Source organism: Ovis aries, chromosome 12 (genome assembly GCF_016772045.2).
Source record: "Ovis aries strain OAR_USU_Benz2616 breed Rambouillet chromosome 12, ARS-UI_Ramb_v3.0, whole genome shotgun sequence".
In the NCBI taxonomy this organism is placed as follows: Eukaryota; Metazoa; Chordata; class Mammalia; order Artiodactyla; family Bovidae; genus Ovis; species Ovis aries.
This window is the reverse complement of record NC_056065.1, coordinates 23,909,845-23,929,599: the sequence shown is the minus strand read 5'-3', so window position 1 is coordinate 23,929,599 and position 19,755 is coordinate 23,909,845.

Here is a 19,755-nt window from a genome sequence, read left to right as displayed (position 1 = left end):
CTGAGAACTTTAATTTCCAATCTTCCCCATCCCCTCCCTCGCCCTGACATAACCACATTTTCTTGGAGTTCAAGATCAGAGGTTGACTACCCTGGTGGCCTTTTAACCCTAATTAACCCAGGAGCCCATATGGTGCCCCCGCCTCATTGAACTGTGTGATGCAGCTTATAAAAAGATGTGGCCTCTAGTCTTTCAAATACTGCACATTCCACAGTTCTTGCTCAGGCCACTTCCTTCCCTATGGAGCCGCTGCCTGACTTTTCCAAAGCTGATATTAATATCACAGACCATTATAATATAGTTATTTTCATGGAAGGCAGGGAGGAAGTCACGTGGCATTAATTGGTCCCACGGGATCCTGAAAGTCTCCGTTTAGCATGTTGTTTTTACTCACATAAGCAGCAATGAAGTGGAAACAGTGAGGAAGTCACTGTGATTGTATTAAATGAGTATTTTTTTTCTAGGACTTGTTTGGTTAATGAGTCATTATTCCTTTTTTAATTGTATGAACATATGTAGTAGCTAGGTCAAAGGTACACGTGCATTTTCCTAAATGCACACACACATACTCACTCACACACACATAAATGCGCATATCTTGGCCAGTGTCTGTTTCCTTATTTTAACCTCTGTTGTGATGTCAGCTTACTGAAAGGCTGGGACACAGAAAAACTAACCAAAGTGTATGAGTTTTGTTAGTTTTGGGGAAAGGAATTCAAAACCTCCTGAACATACAAATATATATATATATATATATTTCATCCTCTTTAATTAAGTTACTGAACCAAGAGAATTTCATATTGAAATGTTACTATCACCAGAATCCATTACTTTGTGTTTGTATCATAAATTTTACCTTCAAAAGCCTTAATTTCTTTCTTGGGTTCCCTGAATTTTCAGGCCATCACTTAGTAGCTATGTGATCTTTAAAAAGTCACTGAGCCTCTATGAGATCAGTTCCTAGTTTAGACACCAGGGTAATAATTCTGGTCCTACCTACCTCACAGGCCCATTATAAAGGTAAAAAATGCTGATGTACAATAGTATGTGATGAGTTTTTGAAAGGTAAAATTTATGATACAAACGCAAATCAATGGATTTTGGTGATATTAACATTTCTGAAAATTAAGGGAACTCAAGAAAGAAGTTGGGCTTCCCTAGTGGCTCAACCAGGGCAGGAATGGTAAAGATGGTAGAGAGCCCGCCTACCATGCAGGAGATTCAGGTTCGATCCCTGGGTCAAGAAGATCCCCTGGAAAAGGAAATGGCTACCCACTCCAGTATTCTTGCCTGGAGAGTTCACGGACAGAGCAGCCTGGTGGGCTGCAGTCCATGGGGTTACAAAGAGTTTGGCACAACTGAGTGACTAACAGGAAAGAAGCTGGGGCTCCAAGGAGACTTCATCATGGCTTAGAGCCTTAGTGAGCTGTACAGTGGACACGGCAGATGTTGGAGAGTCCAACATCTTGGTTGAGAGGTCACCAAGTTCTGCACATTTTCCTCTCTTCCCCAGGCAACTTCACACCACCTGCTGACTCTGCTCTCAGGACTGTCTCTACTAACCATGGTGATGAAATCTTATTTTTCAGTCAACAAGTCATATGAAGCAAGCAAATGATGAAAATCCCTTTTGAAATATTTTCTGTTGGAAGGTGCTTCTATTAGCATAATTTGTGGGTTTCTCTTTTGACAAAGAAAGGCATTTATCATGTATCCTTCAATATGGCAGAAGTCCTGATCACAAACTCTTCTCTTGAAGATTCTGAAATAAGAAAAATAAGATTCTAATAGGAAAAATATTATGTTTCTCAGTCAAGGAGAGCTTCAGTGTGGTGCACCCTGAAGGCTGGGTATTAATAGGAATAAAGTTTCCTAATTCTTTTTACCAGACTAATAACATGTCATTCTCATTGGTCAATAGGTCCCTCAGCCAGGTAGGAAGGAAACAAGTGTGCGTTTACTTCATTTATCTGTGTCAAGGTATTAAAATAACTGTTCATTAATTAGAGCCAGTTTACTTCATATAAGAACAACTCACAAATAGATGAAAACTGACCACAGACGTGATACCCCCTGGGCCTCTGTCAGTCAGTCTTCGCACAAATGTTCACAAGCATTCCCACCAGAAGACAGGGCAGAGGCTCCATGACTCCACGTACGTCATCACCATTACCGGAAGCATGGCTGAAAGGGCTGCTCCTCTACGTGGTTTTTAACTACCTCACCTTCACAGAGGAGAGCACATCACCGTGCTGAGGTTTCAGAGCCCACAGAGGTTCTGCCCTCTAGAAAGGAAGCCCAGAATGTCCCATGGGCCTGCTTGAGATGAAGCTGTACACAGGCAATGGGAAATGAAGGACAGCTTTCTAACCCAGCTTGTGAATGGACTAAGGCCATTGATTTTCTTCCTCTTTGTCCTCCCTCCTTATCATCAAATCATTCACAAATGAGGCCAGGGACTTCCCTGGTGGTCCAATGGCTAAGACTCCATGCTCCCAAGGCAGGGGCCCCGGGTTCAATCCCTGATCAGGGAACTAGATGCCGCATGCCACAACTAAAGACCCAGTGCAGCCAAATAAATAAATAAATATTTTTTTAAAAGCTCCATGAGGCCAACTGAAGGACTAAGTGAAAAATAAACTCATATGGTTTATATGGTTTCTTCTGAGTCATGCTAGTTGAAGTGGATTGAGAGGAGAATGTTGAATCTATTGATTGGCAAGCCTGAGGATGGGTGTCATGGGTGGATTTTGATTGCCCACACCACCCACATCCAAGCCAAAAGGAGAGTCACAAGAGAAGAGCATAAGGAGCTACAGAGGCAGAGTGGAAATATTTTTCACTTCCTCACATATTACAGATGTAGAAACTGAGCTTAGAAAGTATAAGGGGTTTGACAATGTCACAGAACTTGCCCTAAAGTGCTAGAGTAAAGCCCGAAGTCATTACATATTTGATAACTAGCAATTGATTATATAGAATACATGTATGCATTTATTGAATATATGTGTTCAATATACCTTATTTATGGGATATATATATATTTAAGAAAATTTTATCTTTGGCTCAGCTCTTTAATAATGGTTGTTTTCCATCACAAAACTGCAAGGATGATTTTCGTAAGTCATCTGTTAAAAACAGTTTGCTTCAGGAGCACACGATTCATTGGGCAATCATAACATATGCTGTGGGGTGACACACCTTTTGTTTTACAGAGTGAGATAGATCTGATTATGAAAGCATGAACATGCCTTTGAACCGTTAGTCAACCTGCTCCTGTTTCTGCAGAGATCTTAAGGGCCTATACAAAGTGAAGCCAGTGTTCCTCTTGGGAAGTAAAAAAGGAGAGGGAGGGAGGAGAGAAAGAACAATGAATCTCCCCATCCACGCATTTTCCTGTGACTATGCAAACTCTCTTCTCTTATATCCGGAAGGTATGATTTTAAATTTTGCAAATCTTGAAAAAGGAAAGTTCTCTGTTGACACTGGAGAGGCAATAGGGCTTGGCATTGGAAGAGATGAAATTCTAGTTACACTTGGGACAGCTTTAATTTCAATTTATAATAAAACTCAAATTCAAGGCTGTACTACAGACAGTCAGTAGAAAACTCAATTTAAGAACAGAAAAGCCTCTGGGGAACACAGTAGGCACAGGAAGGAATAGTTGGATTGGAAAAGGCAGGAAGAATATAAGATGAGGAAGAAAATAATAATCTCCAGCAAATAAACCATGTTCTCCCCAACCCTTGGAAAAATCAAGAAATGCATATTAACTGTACTGTGGGTTGAAGAAAAGCCACATAAACAATCGATAATGACAGCTTGCCCTATAGATTGACCAGAAGTAACTACTGGAGAAAATGACAGGACCAGCCTAATTCCAGAGGAAACTGAAGGAAGAAACATACCTTGCATTTTCTCTTACAGACACAGAAAAATAGGTTCTGGCAACACTGAGTTGTCTCAGAAAGTTTACTGGCCAGATTTGCTCCTCTTATTTAAATTTTGATATGTATGACACACAGTACTTTCTGGTAATTAAACCTCTTAACATAACTTTGTGGGAAGAGTCCTTGTCTGGTATTTCAGACATTCCTAAGATTCAAAGCAAGATGATTCTACAACCCTGCAAATTTCCAAGAAACTAGTCACCTGGGAGAATCCGCCAACTGTGCTTGCCTGAGGAAACCACCTTGGGCTTTCAGGGCAGGTGAGAAAATTCTGAATGGCCTTCCTTCCTTCTCCTCAGCCTCATTGGCTCTTTGGCAAGTTCTGGAAGGTGGAGGGGGCATTAAGGGATGTCAAAGAGAGTGTGAAGATAGGGGGCCAGGACAGAAGAGGGAAGAAGACAGTTTGCTCAGGGCCAGAGAGAGGGGTCAGGGGGAGGCAAGCTCAGGGGCTCACGAGAAGCTCCTTTCCCTCATTCAACCAGTTTATCACATACAGGAAAAGTGTTTGGAAGAAAGAACAAATAATGGTTCCAGTTTCCTCCAGTCTTAATATAGAAGGCCCCCAAAGGTCCAAAACAATTTTAGAAAAAGAGCTGCAGGGTGGGGAGGAAAGAGTATTGTGCACCTCTGAGGAAATGAACGGGAGGACAAACAATATTGTTTTAACACGACTGCTATGGTCTTGGGCCCTCAGCGCTGATCCACCTCATCCTTCTGACCCTGAGACATGTATTGTTAAATTTTCTAAAGGAAAAAAAAATCCACTTTGGACAGAACAGCCTGAGTTATTCTATTTCACAACAAACTATTTAAGGAGGCTAAGCTATTAGGACTTTGACGCATTTGTGTCTCGTCGAGGAATGAATAGATGAAATCAAAAGCCGCATTTCCCTTCTCATTGAGTCTATATATAGTTACAGGGATTGAAGAAAGACCATCTGATTTGACTTTACAGAAAAGGAATTTTGTAAATGCTCAGAAAAAAAACATCATTCTGGAAAAGTCATCAGAAATCAATAAAAAAAAAACTTCAAAAATAGGTTTCCTCTCATTTATTGTTCATTCATCTTCCCCTTGCTTATGTGATACTGAGGATGACCCACATCTTATGTAAAATGGGGCTTTATCACACGTGTGTGATATGCTTATTAATTCTAGAACAAAAACTCCAGCCTTTCTTCTGTTGGATAGAGGGCTGCCAAAGAGTATGGATCACTATAGTCAGCATTTGAACACTGACCATGTTTAGGAATGATATACTCTATGATTTTTAACCACCAATATAGTAGAATTGGGCTTCCCTGGTGGCTCAGTGGTAAAGAACCTGCCTGCAAGGCAGGAAAGATGGCAGGGGCAGCGGGTTCAATTCCTTGGTTGGGAAGATTCCCTGGAGAAGGAAATGAGAATCCATTCCAGTAAAGTAAACATCCCCCTTGCACTTAGTGCTTGCCATTTACCTTTCCCAGGTTTCTAAGGGCCACCTCAATAATAACTTTTTCTCTAATACTTTGAAGTCTTTCCTAGGATAATAACTGCTGCTGCCACATCACTTCAATTGTATCCAACTCTATGTGACGCTATGGACTGTAGCTCACCAGGTTCCTCTGTCCATGGGATTCTCTAGGCAAGAGTACTGAGCCATCAGGAAAGTCCAGGGTAACTATGTCCTACTGAAGAGTCCCCAAATCAATAAATAGTTGCTTGCTTATGCTTAGCGTTTCAGCCACCTTGATCAAGAACCCTAGGAATCAATCCTAAGAATAACTTCCTGGCTCAGATCTGAACATGATGACTATTTCTTACAACTCTTGGTGTATGGTGTCTTGCCTATGTTAGGTTCAGTGCATTCCAAGGCAGATTTTCCTGGGATTTCTTGCTATCATTATCCTTGCAGTCAGGAAAGGATATCGGGTAGCTCCTGAGGACAAAACCTTGTGCCTTGTCGGGAAGCACCTTCCCTTCTTCTGCAGCCACTTCCCAAAGAACAGAGTGCTAGCTAGCTGTTACTAGGAAGGTAGGCAAACTCTGGATGTACCCTGATAGCTCAGTTGGTAAAGAATCCACCTGCAATGCAGGAAATCCCAGTTCGATTCCTGGGTCAGGAAAATCCCCTGGAGAAGGGACAGGCTACACACTCCAGTATTCGTGGACTTCCCTTGTGGCTCAGCTGGTAAAGAATCTGCCTGCAATGCAGGAGACCTGGGTTGGGAAGATCCCCTGGAGAAGGGAAATGATACTCACTCCAGTATTCTGGCCTGGAGAATTCCATGGACTGTATAGTCCATGGGGTAGCAAAGAGTCAGACACAACTAAGCAACTTTCACTTTCACTTGCCAGTATTCTTTCCTGGAAAATCCCACGGACAGTCCATGAGGTTGCATAAGAGTTGGACACGATTTTGCAACTAAGCAGCAACAATAATGGTAGAAATATGTATTAGTTATCAATTGCTATGTAACAAATTACCCCAATAGTTAGCAATTTGGATAATATCTCATAATTTCTATGGGTCAGGAATATGCATGTGGCTTAGCTGGGTGCATTCTGGTGCGGAGTCTCTAACAAAGCTGCAACAAAGGTGCCAGCTGGGGCTGCAGTCATCTCAAAGTTTGACTGGGTGGATCCACTTCTAATCTTACTTATGCAGCTTTGGCAGCTTTCAGGCACTTCCTGACTGTTGGTCAGTGTCATCAATTCTTTCCCATTTGGATTTCTCCATGGGGCAGCACACAATATGGCAGCATACTTCCTCCAGCATGAAGCTTACAAGAGAGAGAGAGTTCAAGAGAGGACACCCAAGGTGGAAGCCCATCCTTCTACAACCTAATCCCATGGCTTCTGCCATATTCTACTCATTAGAAGTGAGTCAGCAAGTTCAGTCCACACTGAAAGGGAGAGAATTGCATGAAAACCTCAATACCAGGAGGCAGGGATAATCCAGGGTCATCTTAGAGATTGCCTACCACACAGTCCATGACACACAACAGCAGCCTAAAACATTGAAGCTTCACAAAATTAATACATCCAACTGGGTAACTTCTCTTAACAGAAAAACAAAATACCAGCTAAGCTGAATTTAGAGTGATTTATAGATGGGTAACTTGTAAAGACCATAATCTGAAAGATCTGCCAAATATTGGAAACAAAGTATGACAAATTCCCTGTTATCATCACTATCAAATTAAAAGACTAAAGGGAACTAGTGCATTCAGTCTGATGCATTGGTCATGCTACGTTGGTTATGGTTACACTTCAGTCATTTGGCGAATGTAGCAACTTGACATATGAACTGCCTTTGAGGGGAATTTGGTTTAGAAGCCTCAAGACTTCATCTCAGGACAATTTATCACTGAACCTACACAGTATAAACATAACCAATCCTACCTCGAGTTGTGTGTGTGTGTATGTGTGTGTGTGTGTGTGTGTGTGTGCACATATGTGTGTGTAAAAGGCAAAAAGGTTAACCATGTTCTGTATGAGGCTGCAGATCTTTTCAACATATTCTAGCCAAAGGTTCTATATTATGATAAAAGCTTATCAACCACAATTCAGAAATTGTGGGTCTTGGCCATGTTTTCCTGGATTAGTGGGGATTGTAAAAACCAAATGAAATTTAGAAGTAGCTAAAATCTTAGTTTTCAAAAAGAAAAGAAAAATAAACAACTATGGAGAACTTATGAGCCTATCAGAATCCAATAGATTCCTAATCTATTAAGGAAATTTACTCTGTCTGATTAGATTTTTGTATGACTACAAAGATATCCCATATCGATAAATGAAGTGTAACATGTTGGGGCTCACCGTGTTATCTTTGAGAAACTCAAGTGCACAAGATCATCCAGTAAGTGATAGTGTGGCTATCTGTTTTACCAACCATCACTTTATTCAAACTTTTACATTTTCCTTAACCAGGAGATTGCTGCCTCTACTTCTAAAAATGTAACATGATTACAACCTAGTGAAGGTTTTTGTTCTCTAGTATTTGGAACCCTTAAAATTGTGTGAAATTGCACAGTTATGAAAATTGTTGGGAATATAAAAGCGTTTGGCTCTTTTCCCTTGATCCAGAAGGTACTTTGTGTTCTTTGGATCCCAGACAACTTTTTGGGCAGTTCCAGATAAGGTATCCAATAACTTCACTCTGTGTCCCCATTTTTCTTGCCCTCATTCCAGAAAAAGTTGGAGAGCTGCCTCCCAAATAATTTTATTGTGAGGAAAGTTATTATGAAAATGTACTCCACTGATTTTCACTGACCTCCAAAACACACTCCCTAATTAAGTGCAAATGGGAAACTGACTTGGAGCAGGTTGTCTCTGATTTTGGACTTGGGAGAAGTATTAAAGTTTATGAACTCGATATGCAAGCTCCATCTGCCAAACGAGGAATTTCTTATTTCATTTGGTAACTGCACTAAGATTATATAATGCTCCTCAGAAAGCTCTAAATGCTGAAGATGCGTAAACCATCTGTCTGTGTTGAAAAGTCTAAAAATCTACTACCCCCTCAATGTGTCTCTGGGCATAACTAATTATTTATCCAGAGAAATTTCATCAGTGAGTTTTTGAGGTTTTATTTTTAACATTGAATTTCTACATAACCGTAAAATTTTACAGCACTAAAGAGGCAATGATTATATTCATGCTCTCACATCCTTTTGTAGGAAGTTAGGGTTATTCAGATTTAATGTTTAAAGAAATCTGAAGCCCTGGCAGAGAGAAGTGAAAGGGAGTAGGGAGGAAGGCAAATGGACTTTCAGCTCCTCCATAGCCTCTTGCCCCTACCCCCAGCCAGCAGGGGGCAGAAGGCGCAGAGGAAGTGAAGCTTGCTTTCTTCTCTGTGACTATCTATAAACAAGGAGAGAGGGTGAAAGTTGCCTGAGGTTGCTCTACTCTCCAGCGGCTTCCTGCTGGCAGGGGTAAGCGTCAGGTGTAGTTCTGAATTCCAGTTCCCTCACGTACTAGCTTAAGCTATAACAAATATTTATGATAATAATAGTAACTAACATTTTGAGACCATATTCTGAGCCAGGCACTGGATTAAAGTACTTTTACATGCATTATCTTATCCCCTCCTTCAGCAAAGTAGGATGAGTGGGTTTTGTTATTTACTTGTCTTTGAAAATGAGAAAACTGAGGCTTAAGACATTAAATAATTTACAATTATGCAGTTCAGGTTATAGCAATTATGAACAAGAACTGGAATATTCATCTTGAATCGAGACATCAGTTCCCAACTTCATTCAGTTTATTTTTGTGTACTTTTTTTTTTTCATGTTCTCAATTCTTTAACTTGACAAAGCAGATGCAACTGTTTTCAGTTATTTTATTACCCAAAGTGTAATCCATGGAATACAGAATTATCAGGTGCATTTTTCAATGTTTAATGAACTCTAATTTCAATCAGAGTAATTCAAGAAAAAGACAAGTTTCCCCCAGATTACCAAATTGGTTAGCAACAGGGATATTTCTGAGTGATATTTTCCACTTAGGTATTATGCACTGTCTTCTTTGACTAGTGTAGCCCCATATTGGATCTGTACCACCAGCTGTTCTGACCCTCTACACTTGCAGTTGTTCTGGTAACAGTGCAGGATATAGTGAAGAGCCCAGGGTTTATCCTTAGACCACAGGGGTCCTCCTCTCAGCTCTGCTCTTCCCTTTCTGAGCCCCAGAACCCTCATCTGTGAAATGAATGTATTCATCATTCAGGACTCATTCACTTGTCGAGGGTTAAACAAGCGAAGGCAGGTAAAATATTTAGCCTGGCTCTGGCACATAGGAAGTACTCGGTGGCTATGATTATTCTGACACAATGTCAAACTCAGAAAACAAGCATCAGATTCCAACAAATGTCCAGATGTTTTGGTTCTGGGTGCCAAAAGTCCAGATGTTTGGGGAACCTCAGATAATTAATTGTTGTGAGTGTTCACCAGTATAGTTGGCACAATATGACCACAGATTACATTTGAGGGCAGATGGGGGTTAATGTTCTCACCAGTCAAGCACAGTCGCCCTTTGTTAGGAACTAAAAATACAAAGATATAAAGGCTTCCCCTTTTCATGCCTGCCGAAAAGATTACCGTCAAAAAGCAACTGTTGTTTTTTAAGACACTTAAATTCCTTTTAAAATATTGAATGGGAGGGAGAAAAAGCATTTCTTTATTTCCTACAGTTGCTTTTCAACTTTCAAACATAACATAAATATCTAAATATAATCCAGTGTAATTTTCTTCATTCTCATCTTAACCCCACATTGAAAATAAAGATCTAAGATTTACTAAAATCCCTTAGTCAGGGTTTTGTTGTTGTTTGTACATGTACTTACTATTTTAAATAGTTGGCTCCTCAAAAATAAGTAACTTGTATGAACCATAAATTCCTTTCAGCAGAAATTTCCTTCTTTAAACTCTGCCCAAGTAATGACATCTGACATATAAAATCAGAACTCTTACACAGTAAATATGTTGGAAGGTAGTTGTTTGTATGATAGAAGAATTGACCAAAGGGCATAATTAAATACCTATTTTTCCTAACAATTATAAAAATATAACATTATTTCACACACTTGTTTTCTCAAACTTTTCTGTTTTATTGGCCCTATTTTTATTTTTCTCACTCTTCTCTTTCTTTATTCTACAATTTTATAATTTTCAGAATACACATAACCTCATAAATCTTTTTCATGCCCAAATGAGAAAAATGTTATTCTATTTTACGATGTCTTAGAGTATGAGAAAAATAAAATGTAGAATTTTCCTAAAATCTATCTCGAACCCTAGATGATGTAGCTAATCAGTCAAAGGGAAGTGGGTGGATAGCTTTGAAAGTAAAATTTTAAAATATTGTTTTCTATAAAAATTATAGATTACCCAATTCCTATGAGTTTGGTCCTTATATTCAAAAGCAGACACATTACTTTGCCGACTAAGTTCCGTCTAGTGAAGGCTATGGTTTTTCCTGTGGTCATGTATGGATGTGAGAGTTGGACTGTGAAGAAGGCTAAGCGCCGAAGAATTGATGCTTTTGAACTGTGGTGTTGGAGAAGACTCTTGAGAGTCCCTTGGACTGCAAGGAGATCCAACCAGTCCATTCTGAAGGAGATCAGCCCTGGGATTTCTTTGGAAGGAATGATACTAAAGCTGAAACTCCAGTACTTTGGCCACCTCATGCGAAGAGTTGACTCATTGGAAAAGACTCTGATGCTGGGAGGGATTGGGGGCAGGAGGAGAAGGGGACGACAGAGGATGAGATGGCTGGATGGCATCACCAATCCGATGGACGTGAGTCTGGGTGAACTCCGGGAGTTGGTGACGGACAGGGAGGCCTGGCCTGCTGCAATTCATGGGGTCGCAAAGAGTCGGACACGACTGAGCGACTAAACTGAACTGAAAGTTAGAATCTACTCCTGTTTCTGCTTTTTAAACTTCTGGAAAGGATACTCTAGACAAATCAGCAGAAAAACCATTGCACTGACCCCAGACTCAAGCGATGAGCTGGACAGGATTCTAGAATGAAAAGAGCAGCACTGTAGATCCCAGATAATCAGTCCTTAGTAAGTGGGCATAACCCAGGCGCCAAAGAGGCAACCTCAGATATCGCTCACAATCTCCTTATTGTCGAAGAAGACCCAGTTTATCTTCCGTGGTTGTGGGTCAATCTGGAAAAAGAACCAACAGGGCGAAGTGGCAAGTGAGTGCAGTTTTCATCGTAGAGGATACTATGAGGGAATGCCTTTAACCTTCTTATGTCTTTAGCTTAGAATACTGTGTGGGAATATTTGTGAATTTGATGAACCAGTTAGTCAACTCTATGGCTAACACATTGTACATAATACATATTCAATTAAAAGTCTGATGAATTAACAAATTCAGTCCAGCCCTGTCATTTTTCCTCTTGATGACAAATCATTTACCGAGTCATATAGCTGTCTCCAGGCTTTGGGTCTTAAGACTTGCAAATTCTCTCTCACTTCTCTTTCTCTCCTGTTGGAGGCTGACTAACAGGGCAGAGGGAGTGGAGAGTGAACCTATACCAAAATGAATGCTTGCCAGCTCACTGGGGTGGGAGCCCTGGAATCTCCACTCTTCTCTGGCGGCTTCATCCCATGATGATGTGAACTTCCTCCTCTCAAAGGATCCTAGAAACATCAGTGTCACTTCTAAAATGCTGGCATCCAAGTCATCCAAAATGACTTACAAAGTTATGACAAAAATCATGTTGTCTTTAAAGATAATTTCTCAAAATCTGAGTAATTCCATTATATAAGGCAGCATAATAACAATCCTTAGTCCAGTTTCATATGAAGAGAAATGTAATGAATTTCCTGAGAGACTAATAATCATAATTATTTCTTTGCAATTGGGCTGCCTGTCACAGTAGGAGTGACAATGTTGAAAATTTCCTCATTTTCCCAATTTTCCAGAAATCCTGTCTAGGAAGATCTTTTAAACGCACACACACATACACACAAGTAATCAAATGGCAAAACAATTAACTGGTCTTATTTTTAATATAACAGTTTCCACCACTTCTTTGGTAGAAAATATGGGCGCCTGGGTTATGCCCACTTACTAAGGGCTGATTATCTGGGATCTACAGTGCTGCTCTTTTCATTCTAGAGAGACTTTATAAGCAGTCTCTCTAATCTCTGCATAAGCCCCAGGCGAGTATCTTGAATTGTTATTGAATCATTATTCATGTTTTTAAAAGTCAGAAAGAGAAACTTGCCCACCACCGAAGGTTAATGCAGCAAACGTGACTCCAGCTCCTTTAAACTCTCCAGGCTACATAAAGAAGGAAGAGAGGTGGCTGGTTTGTGCACATAATCCACGTCCTCTCCCTGATAGCCTCTCTTATTCTCTCAGTCAAATTCAAACAGAATCAGAGTCAGGAGATTCAGCAAGAGGTCCTACTTCTGTGCTTTTGAGCGAGTCCTTCCACTCTCCTGGGTGTCGGCCTCTGCACACATGTAAACCAAAGGTTTAGATCATAACATAACCACTAACAGGGTCTCTTCACACCCTTGTGCTATTTCTTGATTTTGTTACAGGCAAATTCCTGGAAGTAATGCTTGGCTTTGAAACCCCATTCCCTGAGACTTTAGGGTAAATCCAAATCTATCCCCAGAATCAGCTTCTAAATGAATTTGGTCATCCCCAAGATCCAGAATTGATGGTTTTGCAAATCATAAAAACCATCTTCCATAACCGAATCATCTTTCCCGGGAAACTGCAAATACATAGGATTATCCCTTCGCTATTTCCTTGTCACTCTGCCAGGCAAGTATATCCTATATAACCCAACTTCCAGGTCAACCTCACACAATCTCAGGCCTCTTCCCTTATCTGGTAGGAATGGGAGATGATTAAAATGCTGCTGAATAATGTGAAGAAAAGGAGTACATGTCCTAGTTCTTCCCTCTAGCAATCTCCTGATGGGAGGAGGAGGAAGCAGACAGGATTGCATGGGTGGAACAGAGGACTGGGCTGCAGGCAGGCAAAACTATACAAAGCGTAGACAGAAACGTGTTCATTCCCAGGGTGGCGTCCTCTGGACAGACTTGCCAGGTTTGGCCACAGCCGTTTTCCAAACTCACAAGTTTTTTCATTACTCATTTGCTGGTAATACTTCACCTGATCTGAACTCATCTGGTAGTGAAGCCTGACCTGAACTGATGTGAGACTATTTATAGTCTTTATTTGTGTGACCTGGTGAGAATATTAAATGGTTTCACTACAGGAATATCCATGTATTTGACTGCAGTTGTTGCACCAAAACCTATTGAGGATTTTAACACAATAGACAATATATGCATCAAAGAGCTTTCTAAACCCCCCAAATTCTGAATCCTGAAATTCATCTGCCCCCTCAAATATTGTATGAGTCAGTGAGACTTTAACACCCCAGCCACCACCTAGAGTAGTGCTGATAGACTAATCCTAACCCTTCACACTTCAAAGCTGTGATCTAGAATGCGATGTCTTTCAGTGTCAGGATGTAAGGGGAAAGAACTAGGGATGTGACTGGGAAGAAAGAGTGAAGGCTCAAAACTGGTGTTCATTATTGGTCTCATTCTTTCCTTGCACCAAATCAGAACAGAAAACCAATTTTAAATCAGAACATATCTGCCAATCTTCTCTCAACAACCAAGACCCACCATTCCACAAGCATCATTTTATTTTCTTTTTACCAGTGGATAAAAGTTCAGAAGATCTTTTTGTGAATAGAAGCTAAGGCCCTTGTTCCCTTCATTCTAATAATGAAATTATAATAATTTTGTATGTACCACCAGACTCTGTTCTAAGTGTTATTTTTACATACTGCATTTAAATCTCATAACAGTCATATGAAGTAGGTTGTACAGACTGAGGAAATTAAGTCACAATAAAATTAAGTAAATCCTCAAAGTTACCCAGAACTAGATTTGAACCCAGATAGTCTCACGTACTTAAGCACCTGCTGCCTCTAGGCATAGTTGCTTCCTTGCTATCTTAGCAAAGAATACAGATAACCTCTACAATAGTTGCTTCCTTGTTTTCTTAGCAAAGAGTACAAGCTACCTCTACAATAATAGGCTGGTAAATATTGGATTGGCTAAAAACTTCATTTCCTAGGAACAGAAAAACTGAAATAAGCTTTTTGGCCAACCCAATACTTAATAAACGTTTCTCTGAAAATAAAAATATATGCATACATATATGTATGCACCCATAAATTCATTATAAATATTACTGCTATAAAATTATTATAGGTTGTAATTTATAAATAGTAATAAAATATCCAATATTCTTAACTGTAATTTCCATATAGCCAAATGAATTTTACAGAATACCCTCATCAATTTTTGCTAAATTTTTTTTTTCATAGCCAACCTATGGTTTCAATTAACCAACCAGTGTACTTTTCACATGAATGTTGGTTGATACCTTGCTTTACATTATTAACAAGTGATTAAGGATCACAAACAGTGAACCAATTGAGACTTAGAACTTCACTCATTTGTCAGTTACTTGGGTGACTTTGCTGAATTGCAATAGTTTTCAAACCCTCGAATTGTTATTGCAACGTTTTTTCTATTCGTAATGTAAAAGCTAAAGACACTGTACACATTTTAATATAAACATATTAATATGAATTATTAACATTTTATCCATCACTTTCCTAAGACAAGACTGTCAAGAAAACAATGAATCAAACCCTCATTTGCATTATTTATTTCCGCATTGTAAATACTCAAGTTTCCATCATGACATCATTGAATGTGGAGAAGAAAAGAAATACACAGTAGTACCCCATCATGCAATATTTCCACCATAAAGTTACAAGAGACATAAATAATCTCCAGGGTTTACATAATAGTGAAATGTGGTAAAATAATTAGGAAGTAAAGAGTTTTGAGTATTTATTAGTTTGCTTTACATATAATTTATTCCAGCATAAGCTTTTATAATTTAAGTTTTAATAATGGCTTTATGTAACAACTAGCTCACAGAACTCCTAAAAAGTCAACGATAGACTCTCATGAGATTCTCTGCTCTGGCTTCGGCACCCATCTGCCTCCAGCCACTGGCCATTTGGCTGGACCTTAGCCAATGGATATTCCCAGAAGCCACTCGACTCACGGCTGCCTTTACCACGAACTACGTCTCAAATAACTATTTGCCCCTTTTTCTGATGCCAAGAGCCTTCCTGGGCTGTTGTCGGTTTTTGGGTTTTTTTTTCATTCATTAGTAAGGCCTTTCTTAGAGACTGTTCTAACTTTTTCAGCATTTGAAATCATTACTTAAAAGAGTCTTCGGAGATCAGTAGAGGTTTCCCAATAATCCTCTTTGCTAAGACGCCTGGCCTACATATATCCACGTTCAGTATTTTAAAATGCACAAATGGACTAAACAATCAACTGTTTCATTTAAATCTGCTTTTTACTGGCAGGGGCTATTCGCTATTAAAGGAGGTTACGTGGAATATAATCTGGGCAAAGCTTCTTTCTTGCAATAACTTTAAAAGCCCTGACATCCTTAGTGAGGCCCCTCTACCACCCACATCAGAGCTGCAAGGTGTCATAGAGCCAACTTCCTTCCTCATTCAGCATCCCCTGACACATTCACCCTTAACTTCGTCACCTCATAAATGTATCACATCCAGCACCACCTTCCTTCTGAAGAAAATGTTCTGCCCACCCTGAAGATGTGACTGCATCTGAGAAACACTGAGCCCCAGCCAAGATTATGGAGTTAATTTACTCAACCGACTTACATTAAGTGGCTCCAGTACCCCGGACTCTGTGATAGACCCAGGAATAACAAGGAAAAATCCCCATCTTCAGAGTTTACAGACCCAAGCAATGGTTCTCAGTCCATGAGGCACATTTCAAGCTTTAAAACCCACCAAGGTCCAGGCTCCACTCCCAGCTAATTGAATCACAATTCCTGAGGGTGGGACATAAGCAAGAGAACTGTTTCAAGTCTCCTTGAGTGGCTTTAATGTTGAGGCCAGAATTGAAGGTGGCGCTAGTCAATAAAGAGCCCACTTACCAACGTAAGAGACAGAGATATGGGTTTGATCCCTGGGTTAGGAAGATTTCCATGGCAACCCGCTCCAGTACTTTTGCCTGGAGAATCCCATGAACAGAGGAGCCTGGCGGGCTCCAGTCCATAGGATTGCACAGAGTCGGATACGACTGAAGCTACTTAGCACCCACACACATAAAGAATAATAGTTAATAGCTTTCTCTCTTTGCATAAGCAGCCATGTTGTTCTGAATCCTGAAAGCACCAGAAAACGAGGAAAAATCTCACTGCTCATTGTGGACCAAGAGCCCGTGCCAGTGGCATCACCCAGGAGCTTGTGAGAAATGCAGAATCCCGGGCCCCATCTCAGAGCTATTAAATGAGAATCTGAATTTTAACAAAATCTCTAGGTAATTCAGGCGCATGTTAATTTTGGAAAATACTAAACTGAGTCAAAAATCCTGTTTCTGAGACGTTTCCAGTCCACAAGCAAAAATACATGTAAACAGAGATAATTACAAAACATCGTAATAAGTTCCAGGCTGAAAGGTATCCAACTCACTCCAGGAGGACCAGCCTCCAGGAAGATGGATGGAGCTGGTGATACTAAACAAAGTTGTATATGAAGAGTACAGATTAATCAGGAAGAACAGATAGCTGCAAATAGCCCTGTTTTGCCAAAACATAAGACATAAGAAAAACGTTATGTGTCCATAACTTCTTGGATACAAGAAGTATGAGAGAGGCTGAATGAGATTTGGTAGCTTAAGGCAGACTTTTGTCAACCTCTAGAGTCAAACTGTAGTCATCCTCCTCTGAAAGAGAATACAGTACACTTCCAGGCTAGTGATCTCCAGCTTGTCAAGGAAACATTTGCTTACAAAGTGCCTTGGAAGTAAAAAAGAAAAAAAAAATTTTTTTTTTTTTTTAAGTAGTGGAATACACACACTGCTGCTGCTAAGTCACTTCAGTCGTGTCCGACTCTGTGCGACCCCATAGATGGCAGCCCACCAGGCTCCCCTGTCCCTGGGATTCTCCAGGCAAGAACACTGGAGTGGGTTGCCATTTCCTTCTCCAATGCATGAAAGTGAAAAGTGAAAGGGAAGTCACTCAGTCGTGTCCAACTCTTAGCGACCCCATGGACTGCAGCCCACCAGGCTCCTCCGTCCATGGGATTTTCCAGGTAAGAGTACTGGAGTGGGGTGCCATTGTCTTCTCCATTACACACACTACTATATATAAAATAGGGGCTTCCCTTGGGGCAAGGAGATCCAACCAGTCCATTCTAAAGGATATCAGTCCTGGGTGTTCTTTGGAAGGACTGATGCTAAAGCTGAAACTCCAGTACTTTGGCCACCTCATGCGAACAGTTGACTCATTGGAAAAGACCCTGATGCTGGGAGGGATTGGGGGCAAGAGGAGAAGGGGACAACAGAGGATTAGATGGCTGGATGGCATCACCAACTCTATGCACATGAGTTTGAGTGAACTCCAGGAGTTGGTGATGGACAGGGAGGCCTGGCGTGCTGCAATTCATGGGGTCGCAAAGAGTCAGACACAACTGAGAGACTGAACTGAACTGAATTGAACTTGTGGCTCAGCTGGTAAAGAATCTGCCTGCAATGAGGGAGACTTGGGTCCAATCCCTGGGTTAGGAAGATCTTTGGAGAAGGGAAAGGCTACCCACACTCCAGTATTCTGGCCTGGAGAATTCCATGGACTGTATAGTCCATAGGGTCGCAAAGAGTCAGACACAACTGAGCGACGTTCACTTTCACGTTCATAGCATGAAATAGATAACTAATAAGAATCTACTATATAGCACAGGAAACGCTACTCAATACTCTATAGTGACCCATATGGGAAAAGTATCTAAGAAAGCATAGAGATAATTTATATGTACAACTGATTCACTTTGCTGTAAAACGCTGTGAATCAACTATATTCAAACAGAAATTAATTAAAAAATAATAGAGTAGTGAAAAAATGAAATGGGCCTGGTATACCCAGGGCGATATTTGGGTGATGCTACCCAAATATTTCCTTATACTACCTGTATTAGTCAGCTATGGCTGCTTTAACAAGATACCACAGACTTGGTGGCTTAAACAAAAGACTTCTATTTTCTGGTGGCTCTGGAGGCTGAAAGTGAGTTCAAGGTGTCAACAGGATTGGTTTCTCATGACAGTTCTCCCTGGCTTGGAGACAACTCTTCTCACTGTGTCCTCAAGTGGCCTTTCCTCTGCGGAGGGAGGAGGAACTCTCTCATGGTTCTTCTTCTTTTAAGAACCAATCCTATTAGATGAGGCTCTCCTAATTTCCATACCCCGAATTTCTGCCTGTCTAAATTAGAAAACTCCAGTAGTTTCTGACAGTGTAACACACCTCTTTCTCTTGCTCATTCTTTGTTCCTCACCCTTAGGGTTCTGCTGGGACTGGAGTCAAGTTATAGGTCCAGAAGCAAAGAGGGGTTGTGAGATGGGTCTTGAGGAAAATCGGCATTATCTTGCGAGGCAGCTGCCTCAGAGAATTAGTTTCCTCAGGCAATTAAAGGTTAATCCCCTGAGACCCTCAGATGTGGGTAGAAAGTCTCCTTCTAATGGCAAAGAAGACTCATTAGATTGAAGGGCTCAATGTCTCCAGGTCCATCAAGATCTTCCCACACGTTCCCATCCCAACTACCAGAACCCCATTCCTTCCCAAACCTTGTCCTCACTCTACCGAGAGACACTCCGCAAGGCTGAGGATTCAGTCTGCTTTGTAATCTAGCCTTTAGCAGGAGAGTTCTGGCTTTGCTATTAGTATTCTCAGTCCAGTGGCTCCAGGAGATGAGTCTCCATCAAAGCAGATGTAGAAGCTTCCAGCTCACTTATGTGGTCCTTGAGCTGGGACTAGGAATCCCTGAGGTCATCCTATTTTTTCCTTTTCCCAACATTGTCTAGCAACATAAGGAGCAGTCAACCAACCTCACTGTACTCATGAGTTTGACAGACACATTTGAAAGTATTGTATACATGGTCACCCAGATTCTTGCTTTTTTATACATGCTTGATCAGAAGCGTCAATGGTGACTTTTTTTTCCTTTCTCTATTGCTAGATAGAGCCTTGGAATCAGTGTTTTTTACTACTGAAAATGAGTCATTAGTGTTTTCAAATCAAATCCAATTAAAGACCCCACTCCATAAAATCCAGAATCAAGTAGAAAATTCATCTTCAAGACTGTGTTCTTCTAGAACCACTCTTGGCACCAGAATTAAGGCTAAGGCCTTAATCCAATAAGTCTTGTGTCCTTACAG